Below are 20,000 nucleotides of genomic sequence, written 5' to 3'. Positions count from 1 at the left end.
AAAGTCATCCTACAGACCACCAATCGATGCTGTCGAGCTACACTTTCCCCCTGCCACAACCTTACAGTCACTAATCTCTTTCAGGTTGCATCTCCTACTTAAGATGTAATCCACCTGTGTGCACTTTCCTCCACTCTTGTATGTCACCCTGTGTTCCTCCTTCTTCTTGAAATACGTGTTTACCACTGCCATTTCCATTCTTTTTGCAAACTCTACCACCATTTGCCCTTCCACATTTCTCTTGTTGAGACCGTACCTCCCCATCACCTCCTCATCCTCCTTATTCCCCTTCCCCAACATGCCCATTGAAATCTGCTCCAATCACCACTCTTCCATCCCTGGATACACTCTCCACCACTTCATCTAACACACTCCAGAAATCTTCTTTATATTCCATCTCACACCCCATATGTGGGGCATATGCACTGATGACATTCATCATCACCCCTTCAATTTCCAACTTCACACTCATCACTCGTTCAGACACCCTCCTCACCTCCAATACCCTCTCTGACATGATCTTCCTTCAGGATTATCCCGACACTCATTTCTCCTCCCATCCACACCATGGTAGAACAGTTTGAAACCACCTCCAATGCTCTCGCCTTACTCCCCATCCACTTGGTCTCTTGTACACACAGTATGTCCACCTTTCTTCTCTCTCCATCATATCAGCCAACTCTCGCCCTTTGCCAGTCATCGTCCCAACATTCAGAGTTCCAACTCTCACCTCCACACTTCTACCTCTTCCCCTCTCCCACTGCCTCCAGACTCGCCCTTCCCCGTCTCCTTCTCCTCCTTCGCCCAGCAGTAGCACAATTTCCACTGGTACCCTGCTGACCACCGGTACCGGTGGCGGCCGTTGGTAACCCGGGCCTCGACCGATCCGGTATGGAAATTCGTTTTGTTGTCCGCATAATGATTTGGCATAGGTTTTTACGCCGGATGCCCTTCCTGACGCAACCCTGGTCGCCTACGACACACAGGGATATGGTACACCTATTCTAACCGGGCATACACCGGGCCCAGTGCAACTGGTGCTCATTTCGCCGACCTCGGAAGGATGGCAGGCGGAGTCAAGCCCCTGGTGTTTTCGACTTGGTGTATATATATTTATATATATATATATATATATATATATATATATATATATATATAGACACATATATATATATATATATATATATATATATATATATATATATATATACACATTATATATATATATATATACATATATATATATATATATATATATATATATATATATATATATATATATATACATACATATACATATACATACATATATTAATTCAGTGTCCCAACGGGGCTTGAACTCAGGACCTCTTGGGTCCCAAGCCACTGCCCTTACCACTGCGCCAACACCAGGCTTGAGAGAGAAAAAACACTAAGTGAAGGAAATTGTGATGGAATTAACTGAGCCTGACATGTTGATATATCGGGAATGAATGGGGTAAATGGTCAAATAATGGAGGTAAATGGTCCATCGAATGGGTCATAACTTGGACATAGCATCCACTACCTGATGAGAGTGTACCATTGATTGAAGGGCTACATCGGGAACACGGGAGATCGCTAAACTGCTTAATTATACTCCTCTCTTTCAGATAGAAGTAGCGTTGGACAACCAATGGGTGTTGGGTGTCTGCCAATGGGGACAACCAATGGGTGTTGAGTGTCTGCCAATGTGGACAACCAATGGGTGTTGGGTGTCTGCCAATGGGGACAACCAATGGGTGTGGGGTGTCTGCCAATGGGGACAACCACTGAGTGTCTACAAAGTGCCATTGTAGCTCTTTCTGTATTTCCTTCACTTTTGACTTTCATCTCTTCACCTTTTTATCTACTTTTTGCATTTCCCTGCACATCTTCATTTCCTTTTCCTTTTCTCTACCTTCCTCTAAATTTACTTTGTGGACATAGATGAAGTTGCATTAACAGAATAATGAACTAAATAAATCAGGGCAATACCCCCTGGGTACTCACCTGGTACAATAATGATGTTGAGGAGGAAGTCAGCAAAATGTACAAATGTACCAATGAACCAATGTGAGAGCTAACATCTATTTTGGGGGGAAACGCCCTACACCTGTAAATCCCCTTCGACCCCGATTTTCTAAACAGCATTGGCAAACTTTGGTATATCACGGGTGATGAAGGTTGTGGTCAAGTTTCATCGGAATTGCATGTGTAGTTTCGGAGAAGAAAGCAAACACCTATTTTGGGGGGCCACCCCCCTATACCGCGATTTCTTTAATGCCGTGAACAAACTTTGGTACATCACGGGTGATGAAGATTGTAGTTTCCAAGAAGTTGAAAGTATTTATGGATGGACGGATGGACGGACGGACGTGCCGCCCCATAAGCTTCCCGGAATGCCATTCCAGGTGAGCTAAAAAAAATCATCTTATCGTCATCTTGGATTCATGGAAAGTTTGATAAAGCGCAAGAGCCACGATGCTCGTCATATGTACACACTCGGTATAGCAGACAGGCCGCTGTGCACACCGCACCACCCTCAGCAAGGATAGATGGACGGACGTTAGGTAGACATACTGTCATGCCGGTGCTTCACAAGCAGGGTAGTAGAGGACCCCACCATTGAGTCCGTGACCAAGTTTCCGGGACCAATTTTTCAATGCAGATTCTGGTAGATGGGGCCAAAAAAAGAAATTTTAACGAGGGTACCCCTCTCAAAAGTGCAGGCTAACTCCACCAGGGGGCGAAATTTAAAATGACACCCCCCCCCAAATCAATATTGTGGTTTCATTTCACTTCCAATTAGTCTAGAACATTCGTTTTGGTGTCTAAATCTATGTCTTTGGGGTCAAGGATTTCAAATCTGACCATAATAATTATGCATATGCAACACCAGAGGGCGTTTTACAACATATATGTGTGTATATATATATATATATATATATATATATATATATATATATATATATATATATATATATATATATATATATATATATATATGTGTGTGTGTGCCCATACGGAGACTTTTTTTGTCAGTTTTGGGGCCGACATTACACTATGGTCAGATTTAAATACTTATTATTACGGATGTAATTCTATAAACCAGCTGGCAAGTCTATATCTGCAGGGCATGTACCAAATCGTCGTCCAGTACGTACCAGTTTCTAGATGACAAAGTACAGATGAAGTGGAAAATTTAAAATGACCTGACGGGGCTTGCAAGCATCTCTTAAACTTTTGTTCAATCATGCTGTTCATTGAAGATACATATCCTTATCATTGTTAAGTCACAAACACATCCAAAACGTAATTAATTACTTCGTTAATAAATCAGTGACACCACCAAAGATAAGACTTTATATTTACTAAAATATATAATGTTCAGTTTCAAGTTGATATTTTATTGGGTAGTCGATCCAGTCGGACAAAAGACATTTGGAATTTTTTTTTCGAAAAAAAAATTGTTTTTTGATCTACTATACCCTTATTATCAGTATTTCCGTTGATATATTTGTCTGTCTGTCTGTCTGTCTGTTGGGTAGTCGATCTAGTCGAAATTTTTATTTTTTTTTTGAGATTTGTAGTACCCTTATTATCAGTATTTAAAATGGCGATTTCAGTTAATACAATGGCGATTTCGATGAAACTTGGTTAGTAAGTTCATACTATGACCTAGTTGTGTGCAAATGAGAACGGTTGCTATGGTCACCACCGTTGCATAGCAACGGGACTTTGAAATTTTTGAAAAATCATAAAAAATGTATTTTTTAGAAAATCAAAAATCAGGCCACGATCGACTGTGAACAAAGATAGACTTTGAATGAACCCTGGTCGAAAACAATAAAATGAGTCAGACAAGCCGGTAGGCGACATGGCTGCTCGCTCTCGATGGATGCTGGCCGACGCGACGAGCCGATATTCATGTACATGCTATCAATCAATTTAGTACAATAAATATGATTATCACAGCCCTCTTAGTTTGCGCCCAGAAACCCGCCTTGTGAAATTTCAGGCATGTTTACAAAGAGACTCCAACAAATGGCAGCCCTGGTAATTCCATTTATCTATTCGCTAAAGATTTTATTTTTTTATATGATGCTGTAAGACATTCTCCTTCGGCACAAAAAAAACAGGTCCCTCGAAGGTCCAGTTTCGGAGGTATTAATTTTTTTGTACAGTCCACAATAAGTGTACGATGTATGATAAAGTATTTTAGCTGTTGCTAAGCAACGGAGGTGTGCATAGCAACCATTCATTTTTGTGTACATGCCAGCCACATTGTACACATTCCACCCAAGTTTCATCAAAATCAGACTCCTTTCTCTTTGAGATACATATCCTTATCATTGTTAAGATATTCGCAATTAACCGTTTCTGAAATGTTTGACATGTGCTCACCCAAAACCTATCTCCTCCTACAAATATTTTTTGTTAGGGCTGCAAATTGGCATGAAGGGAGCTAGATAGATTGCACACAAAACTCTAAGCTTTGATTTTTCTTTTTGACTTTTTTCGATTTTTTGACCACTTTAAAGGGCCGTTGCTATGCCGTTGCTAGGGCCCGGGGTCCCATATTCGAAAGCACACGATTCCCAGAAATATTGGTCCTACCTACCAAATTTCATTGGAATCGGTTGAGTGGTTTAGCCCCGAGGCTTGACCAAAGTTTCGCAGACAGACCGATGGAAATGTCCAGAATAAGGGTGCTCTAAGAGCAGCCAATATACATGAAACTGGTATGGTAGGTTAATGGTATGTCCCAGTTATGTGTGAGAAAGAACCGTTGCTATGGACCCTTCCGTTGCCTAGCAACGGCCGAAAAACCTCTAAATGTGGGGGTATTTTAACGAAAAAACAATCTGCAGCATTAACCCTTGAAGCTAGAATCATGAATTTTCTTGTGCTTAATCCTCAGGTCATTCCCCATCGAACGGGCCCATCGCGTCAGGTTCTATTGGGTAGTCGACTACCAATGTCCGCCTACCGGCTTGTTTAATAACAAGTAAGGTTCTAAATTTCGTAATAGATTACATGATACATCATTTACCTAATGCATGACTTTTTTTTGCAGATGGCAGATAGCAGAGAAAGCAGAGGGAAGAAACGAGGGAGTGGAGAAATTGGCATTTGCATCCTTTGCCAAGGAGACTGCGATGGAGACAAGAGTAACATGCCAATTGAAGCCTGGGAAACATTGAAAAATCACGCTAAGAACTGGGAGGGACTAGATAAATATGGCTCAGTGTATGATGAGGTTGAATGGGAAAATGGACTTCAAGGAGTCTTTTACCACAAACTGTGTTGGGCCCAAATTTCTAGTAAAGACAAGCTTTCCAAGGCCCTTGAACTGAAAAAATCTGAAGAAAAAGTGCTGAAAATTGTCCTGATCATCAGATACCTTCGTCATCTAATAATCTGGAAGACACAGTTTCAAATCAGAGAAAGTTACATTCTAGCTTTGGTGTAATACATGACAAAAACTTGCGTGTCTGGTGTATGCTGCCTGAAGACACAAAGCATCCTGGCAGAGACAAATGGCACATCATCCAGCAGTGGGATGCGTGAAATGTTTTCAAATGTCATACAGTTCACCTTGAAGATGAAAGTATGAGAAACAGACCCATAGCTTTGATAGACTCTACTCCTGACACATTTGCAGCTGAGATTCGCTATCATCGCTCTTGCTGGAAGAAGTATATTCCACGTAAATCAGATGACTTGACTGATCAGCAATTTCACCTGAATTATATTCACCCATCCGAGGTTAAACAGAAGTTATTTCAGCATGTCTGAAGTGTTATCTTTGAACAACAAGAGTTTCGCACTTTACAAAGTCTGCCTAATGATTATTCCAGAATGCTCAACAACTTTGGATTTACAGCTACTGTGAAGTCCTCTACACTGCAATCAATGTTGCAAGATGAATTTCATGGGAAAATAGGTTTTCATGACCGACTGAAAAAGAACAGAAGCTCACTCGTTTTTGACCTGTCAGCGGGAGCATCATATGTTGAAGCAGCACTTAACTGTTGTGGTATCAGTGATGAGGAATAATTTGAAGCAGCTGCTCAAAGGCTGAAAGCTAAATTGGCTAAAGGATCTAAATTGCCTTGGCCACCACACGTCGAGCAGTTAGTAGATAAGGAAGAGCAGCAACAAGTTTTGATGCACTTTCTGAAAAAGTTGAGAAAAGGTCAAACGTACACTGCAGACGATCAGTGTGAAGACCCTTCCTTGATCGCACCTGCATCAGTGCTTGAATCCTTCATCTCAGGTACCAGAACATCTTTTCAGGTACAACTTTCAGTAACAATGCATGCTCTGACGAGGAGCAGGGAAATTGTTGACCTCCTCAAACGCTTCTCTTTTGGCATAAGTTATAAAGACGGACTGCATTTATATGACGCATGGGCAAAACATGATATCACAGAAAACAACATTTGCCCATCAGAACTTTCTCAGGATACCCCAGGTGCTGCAATCATGGACAATGATGACTTCTCAGATGACGCACTGACTGGTGCTAATACATCTCATCGTACAAATGTGATGTTTGTACAGCCAGAAAACATCATCAATGTTCCACCTGGCCCCAAGGTGGCCCTTCAGATCCCCAAGTGTGCAGAAGTCAAGCAGTTATGTCTGAATCAGCATGTTATTCAGCCCTACACCACAATCAAACGAGGTGTACCATCTGTACGACCAGAACTAGACTTGACACCGCAAAACATTGATATGAAGCGAAAGAGAGGGGTCATTCATACACTTGTACGGCTTGATGAAAACTACTTGGACAAGTCCCCTAAGTCACAGCCAGTGGGTGCTTTTGCTGGTTTCCAGATGACAGTTCAACCTGTTGTAACAAAAAAGTAAGCCATACTACTTCTTTACATATCCAAGTCCTCCGAACAAGATGGTAGTACATGAGGTAACGTTCAGAGTCGCTGCGGCAGCAAAAGCCAAGGACACGCCTTTCATTCTATTTCTGTTGGTTGGTGATCAACCTGTGTATGCCCACATTGTGCAGGTCAAGTACGAACATCCGGAGGAATTTGGTGCTATCTTTTCCTTCATTGGGTCTTTCCACATGCATTTCTCCTTCATATCTGCCATGAACAAACGGTTCCAGGGATCAGGCTTGTCGGATTTATTAGTGGCAGCAGGAGTAATTGCAGATGGCTAAGTGGACCAAACTTTAAAGGGCAAGCACTATAAATGTGGCATGAGGTGTCTAAGACTAATGTATGAGACCCTTATGAGACTAATTGTCCAAACTGGAGCAGAAAATGGCAACACAGTACAATCAGATGCAATAAAAGCAAGTCTGCAGGTACTTCAGGACAAATCAACCTCTGATGAAGAACGTCAATGTGCATATTGTGTTCCTAGAAGGAGAGCCAGAAGTTATGAGCGTAGTCTCTCAGGAATTAGAAAGATTGGAAAGCAGTGACAGCCCAATGACAAGGCTCTGGTTGAGTTTCCTGAACATGACTGAAATTCTAATGATTAATTTCCATGCCTTGAGAACACAGAACTGGGACGAGTTCAAGGCATCTATCAGGCTTATCATTCCATGGCTGCAAGTGTATGATAACACAAACTATGGGAGATGGCTGGTAGAATTCTAGCTGGAAATAGAAAGTCTTCCAGAAGACAAGGCTCAGTTTATGGCAGGTGGTCTGTTTGCCCAGTACATGGCAGGAAAACCATATTCTTGTCTGCCCCTTGACCTGTGGATTGAGACGAGTATGAACAAGGGTTCAAAGTTGAAGGCTGGATGGCTTAAGATTTTGAAGAATGAGAAAATCCTGCTCACATAAACCCGTACAGTAAACATTGTCAACAGGGTCAGGTCATCCTTGCATGGAATTGCCCGATCTAGTGAATCTGAACAAGCACACGGTGAAAATACCAGAAATCGACTGGAACTTGATGAACAGGCTGTATAGGATTTGCAAATGTGTATTAATGAATTTGAATGCGACCCTTTCAATGTGGAAAACACACAGCTGAGACCTCTAATGTCTGGTGTTCCTGCTTCAGATGACCTTATCAAGGACTTTGAGTCAGCTTGGTATGATGGATGAAAATCAGTTCTCAGCATTCTGCAAAGATCGAATGTTCTCAGCAACCAAGTCTTTCCATGCAAGTGTCAAGAAGAATTCTACAAGAAGCTTCAGCAATCCTCCACCAACAAATGAACAAAAGGACAACAGACCTGCAAAATCTGAAGAAATGGAGAACAAAGCAATGGCATCCATCATTGCAATGGCCGAGAAACATAACAAAAAAAATGTTTTGGCAGATGTAATGGAGTACAGAGTCACCGATGAATGCTTACCAATCTTTAACATAAATGGCACAATGAGGAAAACTCAGAAGTCAAAGCTGATTGAAGTCCTCGACTTGGAAAGCCTTCAACATGTCCCAGGTGATTACGTAGCCATAACTGACATGGGCTTCATGTGGAGGTTTTCTCTTCCATCGGCTGAACAACGGAATAAACATGATGGCGAGGTGTTCACTTGATCTGAGTATGCTTCAAACATGCTCTCTTTAATACTGAGGCATCACACATCCGCTGCCACACTTATCCTGGTGAATGATCCTTATGACTTACCATATACTGTTAAGGACAGTGAGAGAAGTATGCGAGCAAGTAAAAATGGTAATGGAGGATTTAGAAACATTTTCATCAGAGCAGAGGAAAACTTTCCCATCACCAAAATTACTTGCTGACCTCTTCAGTAGTCCGAGCAATAAACAGAGGTTGCGAGTATTTCTAAAGAACCAGTTCAGAATTATGTCAACCAGCCTCACAAACAAAGAACTGATTTACTCCGTCGGACCTGACTGCGAGAATCTCACCAGAGGGGTTAAAGTGTTTGACTGTAAGTGCAATCACGTCGAAGCAGATACTGTGATGTTTTTCATCTACTCACAGATTCGCAAAGTTGACTCTCAAGTACCAGTCATACTCGATGCTGAAGATACTGATGTTCTGATGCTTGCTGCTCATGTTGCTCAGCAGGATTGAAGGCATTTTAGGAATAAAGCGCAAAGACACCATCATTGACCGTCATTCCCAATGTGCAAAGAATGTTGCTGATGTCATCATACCATTGTATGTGCATAGTGGTTGTGATACCACAGCTGCTTTATTTTGGTCATGGCAAAAAAAATCGGTTTTGAGAAAGGAGTGTGCCAAGAGGCCACACCAATTCTGCAGTCAGTTGGCAATGAAATTCCAGCATCCAATGAAGTTCTGGACAACATGGCCATTTTGACAATGCGATACATCTTTGGTGACAAAGTCAGCCAAACACTTGGTGAAGCCAGAGCTCAGAAGTGGAAGCATCTCAAAAGGAAGTCCACATCAAGAATACCACCCGACAGAGATTCGCACAACTTGAAGGTGCAGCGAGTGAATTATCAGTCCTACCTGATTCTCAACTTTGATAAAAGTGAGCTCATTCCATCCGCACTGAACGGTGGGTGGAGGCTGGAGAATGGAAAATGTGTACCCCAGAGGTATAGTAAGCCAGCTCTACCAAAGGACTTGAGAGAATCAATAGAGGGTGTAGATGAGGAGGAGATGCCAGCGTCTGATGAGAGTGATATTGAAGATGATGATTACGGTGATATAGAGAATGATTAATTCAGTAGAATTTAACTATGACAAGTACGACAAGTACTACATGTATGTTCATGTTTGATATAGCTGCATCGAAAGTTGTGCACACACATTACCTTCACTTTGGGACTTAAGAATTGATGATAAGTTAACTGTCAAATGTCATCGGTTTCTTGCATTTTTAACTGGGCTGATGGCATTCAGGGTTGTACAGTCAAGTTATATGTCGGAGAGTGGAAAAAAAAAAGTCCAAATATAGGCAAATATAGTGTAAAACGCCCTCTGGTGTTGCATATACATAATTCTCATGGACAGATTTGAAATCCTTGACCCCAAAAAACATAGATTTAGACACCAAAACGAATGTTCTAGACTAATTAGAAGCGAAATTAACGCACAATATTGATTTTGAATTTCGCCCCCTGGTGGGGTTAGCCCGCACTTTTGAGAGGATAACCCTCGCTTAAAATTACTTTTTTTGGTCCCATCTACCAGAATCTGCATTGAAAACTTGGTCCCGGACTCAATGGTGGGGTCCTCAACTAGTAGTGATCAGTCGGTGCACGTGCCATCCGGCAGATGGATGTTAAGCCGGTTGTCCAGTCTGCCAGCATGAGTTCGGTGTTCCCAAGCAGCAAGGCAGCCGTTCCTTAACGGTTTCGAACGGAGTGGAGTGCTTGTTTGATGTGTTTAAACCACTCGGCGAGCGCTCACCAAGCTTGGTGACTGTCCGATGAACACTCTCCCCCCCCGAAACAGACTCTCGTCCACTCCCCCTCGTGACGCTCTGTGACGTCACGTATTTTGTGTATGACGCGTCGACGCCCAACAGAGCTCCGCTTTAATCACCGGTCGCATCTTCAATACTGCTTCAGCAGTTTAATTTTATCCCAACCTTCGCGATCAATGTATTGTGTGTGTTATATTTTTTAAACTCTCCGAAGAGCCATCCAAAATTATTATACTCGGAGTACTCTCTCTTGTGAATATCTGAATACATGTTTACCCAAATGTGCCGTGAAATACCTGAAATAAATCTCACAATGGTGTCCGGACAGTATCATCGTCATCGTCCATTAAATCACGTGATCATGATTGTGCCCAACGTCCGTTTCATTTCCCGCCAGTGCGCGCTTCTTCTTCTTCATTATAAAAAAAACTCCTCCGCGACGTCCTCGTCCTCTTCTTCTTCACTTATCTCCGTCTCCGCTTGTCCGCCTCCACCTCCACGACATCAGACATGTACATGCGCTGCGACCCCGGCACGTGTCCCCGTTTCTCCCGCTGGGTGTCGGAGTGCAGGCGGCCCAGAAAGAGACGGGCAGCGTCTTGGAGTGAGCAGGGAAAACGAGCCAGGACTGAGACAGGTGGGATGTCGGGAGGGGGAGTCGAGGCCTTGTGATGGCGATTTGATTTGAAGGTGATGTGGAGGGGGAGCTGGTTGTGGAGGGGGAGCTGGTTGTGGAGGGGGAGCTGGTTGTGGAGGGGGAGCTGGCTGCGGAGGGGGAGCTGGTTGTGGAGGGGGAGCTGGGTGTGGTGGGGGAGCTGGTTGTGGTGCTGGAGCTGGTTGGGGAGGGGAGCTGGTTGTGGGGGGGGAGCTGGTTGTGGAGCTGGAGCTGGTTGTGGAGGGGCAGCTGGTTGTGGAACGGGAGCGGGAGCTGGTTGTGGAGCGGGAGCGGGAGCGGGAGCTGGTTGTGGAGCTGGTTGTGGAGCGGGAGCGGGAGCTGGTTGTGGAGCTGGAGCGGGAGCTGGTTGTGGAGCGGGAGCGGGAGCTGGTTGTGGAGCGGGAGCGGGAGCTGGTTGTGGAGCGGGAGCGGGAGCTGGTTGTGGAGCGGGAGCGGGAGCTGGTTGTGGAGCTGGAGCGGGAGCTGGTTGTGGAGCGGGAGCGGGAGCTGGTTGTGGAGCGGGAGCGGGAGCTGGTTGTGGAGCGGGAGCTGGTTGTGGAGCGGGAGCGGGAGCTGGTTGTGGAGCGGGAGCGGGAGCTGGTTGTGGAGCGGGAGCGGGAGCTGGTTGTGGAGCGGGAGCGGGAGCTGGTTGTGGAGCGGGAGCGGGAGCTGGTTGTGGAGCGGGAGCGGGAGCTGGTTGTGGAGCGGGAGCGGGAGCTGGTTGTGGAGAGGGAGCGGGAGCTGGTTGTGGAGCGGGAGCGGGAGCTGGTTGTGGAGCGGGAGCGGGAGCTGGTTGTGGAGCGGGAGCGGGAGCTGGTTGTGGAGCGGGAGCGGGAGCTGGTTGTGGAGCGGGAGCTGGTTGTGGAGCGGGAGCGGGAGCTGGTTGTGGAGCGGGAGCGGGAGCTGGTTGTGGAGCGGGAGCGGGAGCTGGTTGTGGAGCGGGAGCGGGAGCTGGTTGTGGAGCGGGAGCGGGAGCTGGTTGTGGAGCGGGAGCGGGAGCTGGTTGTGGAGCGGGAGCTGGTTGTGGAGCGGGAGCTGGTTGTGGAGCGGGAGCTGGTTGTGGAGCGGGAGCGGGAGCTGGTTGTGGAGCTGGAGCGGGAGCTGGTTGTGGAGCGGGAGCGGGAGCTGGTTGTGGAGCGGGAGCGGGAGCTGGTTGTGGAGCGGGAGCGGGAGCTGGTTGTGGAGCTGGAGCGGGAGCTGGTTGTGGAGCTGGAGCGGGAGCTGGTTGTGGAGCGGGAGCGGGAGCTGGTTGTGGAGCGGGAGCGGGAGCTGGTTGTGGAGCGGGAGCGGGAGCTGGTTGTGGAGCGGGAGCGGGAGCTGGTTGTGGAGCGGGAGCGGGAGCTGGTTGTGGAGCGGGAGCGGGAGCTGGTTGTGGAGCGGGAGCGGGAGCTGGTTGTGGAGCGGGAGCGGGAGCTGGTTGTGGAGCGGGAGCGGGAGCTGGTTGTGGAGCGGGAGCGGGAGCTGGTTGTGGAGCTGGAGCGGGAGCTGGTTGTGGAGCTGGAGCGGGAGCTGGTTGTGGAGCGGGAGCGGGAGCTGGTTGTGGAGCGGGAGCGGGAGCGGGAGCTGGTTGTGGAGCGGGAGCGGGAGCTGGTTGTGGAGCGGGAGCGGGAGCTGGTTGTGGAGCGGGATCTGGTTGCTGGTTGTGGAGCGGGAGCGGGAGCTGGTGGTGGAGCGGGAGCTGGTGGTGGAGTGGGAGCTGGTTGTGGAGCGGGAGCGGGAGCTGGTTGTGGAGCGGAAGCTGGTTGTGGAGTTGGGGCTGGTTGTAGAGGGGGATCTGGTTGCTGGTTGTGGAGCGGGAGCTGGTGGTGGAGTGGGAGCTGGTGGTGGAGAACAGGAAAGGTTAAAGGATGACGAGAGAGAGGAAGGTTTGTACATTCAGTCAGGACAAGGAGCGTCTCAATTCAGATTTTAAACTCATTACATTGATTAATATTATAATATCATGTGTTCTCTTACATTACAAGGAACTTCAACGGAGGACGCCTTCAGGCCCGTCAAGCCTGCGCTACGATTGCCAACCTATGGTTGTTTTGAATTCGTACAGGAGGAAGTATTATGTACGTGGTCCGACTCTGCTCTGGTCAGTTTGGAACCACCGACCTCTCAGACTCAGAGCCAACGCTCCAACCAGGCGCGGATCCATGATTTAAGTGTGGGGGTGAGGGGAGTAGGGGTGAGGGGTCAGGGGAGTGGGGGTGAGGGGTGTCAGGGGGTGGGGTGGGGGTGAGGGGTCGGAGGAGTGAGGGGTCAGAGGAGTGGGGGTGAGGGGTCAGAGGAGTGGGGGGTGAGGGGTCGGGGGGTGAGGGGTCGGGGGAGTGGGGGGTGAAGAGTGGGGTGAGGGGTCGGGGGAAGGGTCGAGGTCAGGGGGGGTGAGGTTGGGGGAGTGGGGGTGAGGGGCATGTAAATATAATTTCACCAAGCAGATCGAGGGGGTACAGTTTTTGTAGGTGTTTCTTTTTGTCATCCATTCTAAAGACCATTATAGATATAGACAAAGAAGTATGCTCATGAAAAAAAAAACTTTTACTCAAAACTCAACATTTATTTTAATTATTGTCTCATCATAAAAATCCAATTGAATGAACAGACATTGCATGTAATGAAACAAATGACGTCATGATCAAAACAAATCGATATCTCTGACGTATTGAACAAGGTTTAACATCACCTTCAATCAGAATTTGGGTTTTTCCATCAGCTGAACATTTTCCTTCATCGTCTCGACGATGTGAATCACTAATAAGAAAGCTTCTTCTTCTTCTCCTTCTCCAACACATTTGATGCCTATTGTATACCCTGGAGAATTTCCCACGGTCAAAAAGCATGTTCTTGAGTCTTGTAAACAGACTGAATGTCGAATTCAAACAGAATGATGGGGATGCTGGATTATCTGATATTTGAGATACCACAGCATTCCACTTCTTGGTTCATTCATGGTTTGGAGAGAAGCATCATCTCCGATGACAAATGATTTCAGTAATTCGTTAATCATCTAGTATCCACCACGGGAAACAAACTGAATCGAACAAATCACCTGCTAACCATTACACCACTGAGTCTGGTTAAATATATCACCATTGAACTGATTTTGCTTTGAGGAGTCGGGATGCCTTCAACTGACTGGTAGGGAGGAGAATGATGGAGAGATTGGAACAGGAGGAATGAGGAAGGGGGAGGGGGGATTGATGAAGGAGTACGGGGGTGGAGGGGTGCTACAATGTGGGTGTAGGACAGGCATGGTGGACCAAGTGTCCTGCTTGAAATTTTCAAGCACAGGGCACAGTTCGTTGAGCGTGACATCGAGCCGACCATCCCAGATGAATCCAAATGTTACTCATTTAAATACCGAGTAATCCCATACGGTGCTTCCAAACATTCCTGGAAGGTGATATGAGCTTGCTCACCCCAGAAACGTCATGAAAATCTGGTGCTGGAAGTTCCAGAATTATCGTCTCAGGAGTGAACTGCTGGAAAAATAAAAGAGGGCGACATTTTCTAAAAGTCGAATTTTGTATGGCTTTAGTTATGAATACATTTTGTCTGGACTTAGCCAGAGTAAATTTAAGGCTACTGCCCATGGAAAGTGGATTTTACTGGTTAATACAGTGGTGTCGCTACCATTACTCCAAATAAATAATTACCAGCCTTGACAAGGTGTGCTCGAACAGTTCTTTAAACGGAGTTTTCTTCAATACCCCAAATCAGGGGTTTTTCACACTTTCTAAACATGTGTCTGTTATGTGCCATGAGTTTCATTAATGTGACCGTGTGTTCTTTCAGAGTATAATCCAGAAGTTTGCTACGTCGTACAGTTCTGGTTCTCTAAAATTGAGCATCGAGGTGTCGACAAGGTTTTGTGCAAAGGTGCCAGCTCCAAAGCAGTCGACGAGTGTGTGGTGGTCGTGTGTGAGGAAGGTGTTCCTTGCGCTCTACGGGAGCCGAATGGATAGCGGGTTAAGTGCGGATGCGAGTTTTTTTGTTGATGACCTGAGGTCGTGACTGCCGAGGAATGTGACTGACCCGCAAAACCCTTGTCCCGGGTCGAGGTGTTAATTGGAGATGATGGCCGTGTCCCAGGTCGAGGCATTGATCTGAGATGATGGCCGTGTTAACGTCCAAATAACTTGAGATTCCTCAAGGTGCATTTTCACCTTGGTTCACAACCATGAGGGCATGCCCCAAAACCACTGAGAGCTCAAAATCAAATTGGATCACCATCATGCAAGGGGGTTCACAACCAAACCTCGAGGTAAGGTCATGGCCTCGATTTTCTGGGATGGCCAAGGCAATCCTGTGGATTAACTATAAGAGCAAATAACCCATCATTCGGGATGGGTCAATTCCTCCACTTCCATGATTTTGTGATGAAATTTGTAGATGGTCACACATGAGTGCGGTACATGGCCCTCAGGGCTCCCGAGAGCGTACTTGCGATGCATATCCATTAAGTAGATGTGTACTAAATTCCTCACCAAACGACAATAACAGGGAAATGTTTGGGATAGTGACCAAGGTGCACTCCTCAAGAATACACCTGTGGATCAGGCCCAAGCCACACTTGCAAAGACTGCCATTCGTGACTGTGGCTTAGATCCTCATTTCTTTCTGAATGCCTCCCTTGTTGGTCCATACCATTTTCATTCACACAGACAAAACTGGACTAGCACACCAGTACAGCATGAGTGCCACCTATTGGAGTTCCCCCTCTAAAAAAAAATAAATCATCCAAACATGTGCACAAAATAAGCCGACTAAAAGTAGCCAAATGTCATCCATTCACGTGATTTAGGATGAGAATCCCGCCATGCTTTGGGGTAATGTGTGCATGGTTTAAACATGGAGTCCGTCGACGGGTCAAGTAACACGCCACACTGTTAGTGTGTTGAAAAATGCTACCATGCTCAGATAATGTGTTACATGCGCTGTACATTCCAAGTCACTGTTACACATGGCTTGTGGTCGATGTAAATCCCAATCCAGCTAGAAGGAGCATTATTATTCCCGATAAACAAGTGCAAGTGTGGTGTGGGACGATGCCAGTGCAACTGCTTAATGTAACGTTTGCCAGTGCAGTACTGTTAATGACATCCCTGCTGCAGAATGAACCAATAAAACAAGAGCGAGAATTGCTTTGTAATACATGACCCCTTCCTGTCCCAATGAATGTTCGGGAGATAAAAATTTGTTTGCGTTTAACGCACAGTCGAGCCGATACCGGAACCAAATTGAAGAAGAAAACCTAAAACCTATTGTGTTTGGGTCAATTCGGCAAAATAGAAGGAAAAGCAATTTTCATTCACTGATATATTTTTAGACGAGAAACCAATAAAGACAACTAGGATAACAAATCGGAGAGAAAAATTAGTTTGCTTTAACACACGCTCGAGCCGTTAGCGGAACCAAATTGAAGACGAAGAAACCCTATAACCACACCATGTTTGGGTCGATTCAGAAAAATAAAAGGAAAAGCAATTTTCATTTACTGATATATTTTGTAGACTAGAAACCAATAAAGACAACTACAACTAGAGGGGGAGCACTCGGTAGAGTGCAAAACCTCCACCGCCAATACTGCTGGGTCACTTAAGTGAACCTGATATCCTATTCATTGTAGGTCAAAACGGATCAGACTGTACTGAACCACGATTGAATAAACTAAACTGGATCGACATGCATGTAGAAATGCCCCCAAAAAAAAAAAAAAATCGAAATTTTTTTGAAAAAAAAAGGTGCAAAATCTCTTTTTTTTTTCTCTAACAAATTAATTTTTTGGGGGTTGGAAATCACTTAAAACATGTAGAAATGCAAAAACAAAAATTCAAATATAATCGAAATTTTTTTTCTCTAAAATTTTTTTTTTGGGTTGAAATCACTTAAAACATGTAGAAATGCAAAAACATAAATTCAAATATTTTTTCAAAATGGCCGCCATAACGGCCATATTGGATTTTGGACCAAGTCCAAAATCTAATGGCATGATCATTGGACCATACCTTATCCCCCACCAAGTTTCGTCGAAATCCGTCCAGGAGTTTTCCGTAATACTGTTCACAAACAAACAAACAGACAGACAGGGGTGAAAACAGTAACCTCCGTCCATCTTCGATGGCGGAGGTTAATAACAAACCGGAGATAAAAATTAGTTTGCTTTAACGCACGCTCCAGCCGTTACAGGAACCAAAATGAAGAAGGTGATCTGCTCTAACACCATGTTTCGTTCGTTAATAGGCTGCCTGTTTCACATTAAAAATTAGAGGGGGAGCACTCGATGGAGTACAAAACCTCCGCCGCCAATACTGCTAGGTCACTTAAGTGAACCTAATATCCCATTCATTGTCAGTCAAAACGGATCAGACTCTACTGAACCACGATTGAATAAACTAAACTAGATCGAAGCACATGCAGAAATGCAAAAAAAGGGAATTTTTTTGAAAAAAAAATTGCAAAATTATTTTTTTTTCTCTCTAACAATTTTTTTTTTTGGGGGGGGTGGAAATCACTTAAAACATGTAGAAATGCAAAAAAAAATTCAATTTTTTTTCAAATAAAATCGAAATATTTTTTGAAAAAATAAAATTTTATTTTGGTTGGAAATCACTTAAAACATGTAGAAATGCAAAAAAAAAAAAAATCAAATATTTTTTCAAAATGGCCGCCATAGCGGCCATATTGGACTTTGGACCAAGTCCAAAATCTAATGGCATGATACTTGGACCATACCTAATCCCCCCACCAAGTTTCGTCGAAATCCGTCCAGGAATTTTTCCGTAATGCTGTTCTCAAACAAACAGACAGGGGTGAAAACAGTAACCTCCGTCCATCTTCGATGGCGGAGGTTAATAACCCGATGTACATAGATGAAGCAAAAACATGCATACAGCTTGTGTGCGTAAATAATACATCCTGGTTATTTACCTAGGATCATTTCAATTGCACTGGGCTATGGACCAACACCCAGGCCTAAAGCCTGCCAATCTGTACTGCTTCAATCAATGGCAGTCATGATTTTATTGTGGTAGTCAGGCCAGCTGTCCAGCCAATGAGTGAAAAGCAGTGAAGTGGAGTCAGGGTAGTTGAGGACTGAGCCATGGATAAGATGTGATATTTTCTCAGTCCAAAAAGGGCATAACTCTGAAAAATTCACAAAACACCATGAAACGTGAACTTGTTCTGTAAATTATCATGGGAAAAGGGTATGGGGGGGGGAGTGAAAAAGCACAGGTGGGACAGATGGACAGACAGACAAAGAGCAAACATATAGTCCCATCCTCCTGTGAAACCGGTAAGGGACTAATAATGTAAGTTAATTACATTTATCGGTACTGGTTAAATTAAGTGGTTTTTTTGGGAGGGAACGAGTGAAAGAACAATTCTTTCTCATCAGGTGTTCCAACATGTTCTCTTTTTCCACCATTTGGAGGTTGCCTGTTTTATCGGATACTTTATTTTTTTATCGTAGCTAACGCTGAAGGAGGAGCCGTCACATAAATCACACATGCAGACAGACAGACAACACGAGTTGACTTCAGACAAATGTAGCTGGGGACCTTGGGGGGAAGTGACACCATCTTGTGACATCTCTTTTCTCTCCACAACTCCGCCCCATCTTGGAGAGGGCGGGGCTTGGAGTGAACTTTTGCCCAAAGCTTGCTCCTGTTCCGCCCCATCTTAATGAGAAGGGTGGAGCTTGCATCAAGCAAGCAAACTCGGATATATATATTTTTTGTAGAAATAAAAATATATATATATATATGTATAATATTGTTGCAAATTCGCGCCCGCCGACGTGCGAGCGGCCACGTAACTCGAATCGCGGCACGTCGCCCACCGGACGGTCAATTCTGTCGTGAACCTCTCGGACTAACGCCGGGAACTAGTCACAGGTGGGCCTTTCGGCCTCACCACGATCGTGCCAATCGGCCCCCCGCGTGGGATAGGGTTGTTCGCCAAATTCGACCTACCTAAGTACCCACACGGAGGGTAGACCGGGCGATCGCACCTCGCCGGAGGTCGACTCCGGACACGGGCCACTTAAGCGACCCGTTCCGTACTAGCGGGATAACCGAGTGGTGTTCTCGTCGGCCTCGACGGTTCAGATTAATTATCGGGCATATTAAGCCCACTACCAACCCTTTACGTGAAGCAAGATGGAGATTCAATTAAAGAAAAGACGAAGCGAAACGGGAAAACAGTTCAACATAAGGCACATTTATTCCGCGGCACACGGAAAGCACACATATACAATTACAACAATTATGCACCAAAAGCAGATGTTACAAAAGAAACACAACAATGCAGATCTACTACCGACTACGCGAGCACACGGCAACACTTACACAGTTTTACTTTACAGATGGCGCCGACAACACATTTACTCAAAAGCAAAAGAAAAGGGCCACCCTCAAAGACAAGGGGGCAGACGGGGCATGTGGGCCGCGAGACCGGGGGGGATCCTACCCGTGTCTTGTGATGAGCCGCAAATGTGGTGGCGGTGCCCCGACTCCGCGCTCCTTCGCGGGTTTCGTTGGCACTGCTTGGAGTGGGGTGGGAACGGGACAATTGTTGATGCTCTGGGGAAGGAGGATAGCTGGCTTGCTTGGGTCCCGCGACGAGCGACTCCACTGCGACCTCGTCGCCGACCGCCGTCTTCCTTGCCTCGGACCCGAGGTATCTGGTCCCCTCCGCAATTCTCCTCAGCCGACTGCAGCAAATCACCTCGACCGCGCTCCAGGCTCCAGGCTTTCTCTCTCTGCAGCTCCCCGACAGACTCCGAACCCCGACAGACTGCCACTCTCCAGACCCGATTCTCCTCAGCCGACTGCCTCCAACCCTTCTCCAACTCAAACTCTTCGACCTTCCTGACTCCAACTCACTGCCTCCAACCTTCTCTCCAACTCAAAAACTGACTTCTCCAACTCGCCTTGACCGAAAAAACTCCTGAATTCGCTCGGCGCTTTATAGTACGGCAGGAGAAC

The 20,000-nt window shown here is 45.6% G+C and overlaps 1 protein-coding gene and 1 long non-coding RNA gene across 9 annotated transcripts in view; one reads left to right on the top strand and one right to left on the bottom strand.

Moving 5' to 3' along the window:
- Positions 1-20,000, bottom strand: part of LOC147010992 (mast/stem cell growth factor receptor Kit-like) — a 116,938-nt gene that overhangs the window by 85,501 nt on the left and 11,437 nt on the right. For 7 of the 8 annotated variants that reach the window (XR_015052580.1, XR_015052579.1, XR_015052581.1 and 4 more), the window contains exon 1: positions 10,667-10,800. The exons of the other annotated variant lie outside the window; for it this stretch is intronic. The gene's annotated coding sequence lies outside the window, so the exon portion shown is untranslated. Of the gene's footprint in view, positions 1-10,666; positions 10,801-20,000 lie in introns of those variants that run through there. 8 annotated transcript variants of the gene reach the window in all.
- Positions 10,801-20,000, top strand: part of LOC147010993 (uncharacterized) — a 13,796-nt gene continuing 4,596 nt past the window's right edge. Inside the window, exon 1 of the long non-coding RNA XR_015052583.1 lies at positions 10,801-11,007. This is a non-coding gene — a long non-coding RNA (uncharacterized LOC147010993). The remainder of the gene's footprint in view (positions 11,008-20,000) is intronic.

Source organism: Eptatretus burgeri, chromosome 16 (genome assembly GCF_056783735.1).
Source record: "Eptatretus burgeri isolate ZD-2024b chromosome 16, Ebu_testis_v1, whole genome shotgun sequence".
Classification (NCBI taxonomy): Eukaryota; Metazoa; Chordata; class Myxini; order Myxiniformes; family Myxinidae; genus Eptatretus; species Eptatretus burgeri.
This window is presented reverse-complemented; position numbering and strand designations above follow the sequence as displayed.